We start from the raw sequence: 1,148 nt of genomic DNA, 5'->3' as shown, positions 1-1,148 counted from the left end.
GTAGGACTGAGGGGAGGGCCGTTCGGGGGCTCCCCTTCCCCCACGGTGGATAGGGGTTGTGAGAAGGCAGTTGGCTTGAGCTGCCCGTGGGAAAGGTGACAGCTGGCTTGTGAGGAGATGGGCAGCGAGACCTGGGTGCTGCCTGACTTCACGGTGCCTGGTCTCCCTCAGGAAAGGTGTTCAGCCAGACGACCATCTGCCGCTTTGAGGCTCTGCAGCTCAGTTTCAAGAACATGTGTAAGCTGCGGCCCCTGCTGCAGAAGTGGGTGGAGGAAGCTGATAATGAGAACCTTCAGGAGGTGAGGGTCTGCAGGTCTACCTGGCACAGCTCCGTACCTCCTTTCCATCTGTCTTGAAGCTCTCCCTTGTCCACTTGCAGACAGACGTTATCTGTATCGTGGGTATTTTTTTGGTGCTGGGGATCGGCCCCAAGGCCTTAGCATAGGTAAGCTCACGTTCTCCCACTCACCCACCAGCACAGGGTAGTGGATCAAGCAGGACGGACTGTGATCCCTCAGTTGCGCTAAGGAGATTCTGAGCCCCAGGCCAACCCCACCCCTTCTAAGGTTCTCCTTTATTGTAACTATCCCCAGCTCTGGGGGCACATCCAGTCAACGCTTTTCTTTAAGTTTGCTCACAGTCCTGACACCAAAGCCTGTCCTTGTGAACCTCTCCCCTTACCCAGATATGCAAAGCGGAGACCCTGGTGCAGGCCCGCAAGAGGAAGCGAACTAGCATCGAGAACCGCGTGCGGGGGAACCTGGAGAGCCTGTTTCTGCAGTGCCCGAAGCCCACCCTGCAGCAGATCAGCCTCATCGCCGAGCAGCTTGGGCTGGAGAAGGACGTGAGTGCGCACAGCCCTGATGCCCTGTGACCCCGTCCCCCAGCCCCCACGGCCTCAACCCTTTCCCCGCCCGCCTTCCAGCCTCCGCAGCCTATGGTCTAACCTCACTCTCCCCCTTATCCGTCCCAGGTGGTCCGAGTGTGGTTCTGTAACCGGCGCCAGAAGGGCAAACGATCCAGCGTTGACTCCTCCCAGCGAGAGGAGTATGAGGCTTCGGGCTCTCCTTTCCCAGGGGGGCCTGTATCCTTTCCTCTGCCCCCAGGGCCCCATTTTGGTACCCCAGGCTATGGGAGTCCCCACTTCA

General features: G+C 59.1%; 1 pseudogene across 1 annotated transcript; it reads left to right on the top strand.

Moving 5' to 3' along the window:
• The first annotated feature begins 179 nt into the window (after window positions 1-179).
• LOC103728352 lies at window positions 180-1,142 on the top strand (annotated as a pseudogene). The gene is made up of 3 exons (XR_003848426.1): window positions 180-299; window positions 686-844; window positions 974-1,142. The product of XR_003848426.1 is annotated as a POU domain, class 5, transcription factor 1-like (transcript).
• Window positions 1,143-1,148: the final 6 nt, after the last annotated feature.

This window comes from Nannospalax galili, unplaced genomic scaffold (genome assembly GCF_000622305.1).
Source record: "Nannospalax galili isolate Female #2095 unplaced genomic scaffold, S.galili_v1.0 C48714513, whole genome shotgun sequence".
Taxonomy (NCBI): domain Eukaryota; kingdom Metazoa; phylum Chordata; class Mammalia; order Rodentia; family Spalacidae; genus Nannospalax; species Nannospalax galili.
Note: the sequence above shows the minus strand (reverse complement) of the source record. Positions and strands in the feature narration are given on the sequence as shown.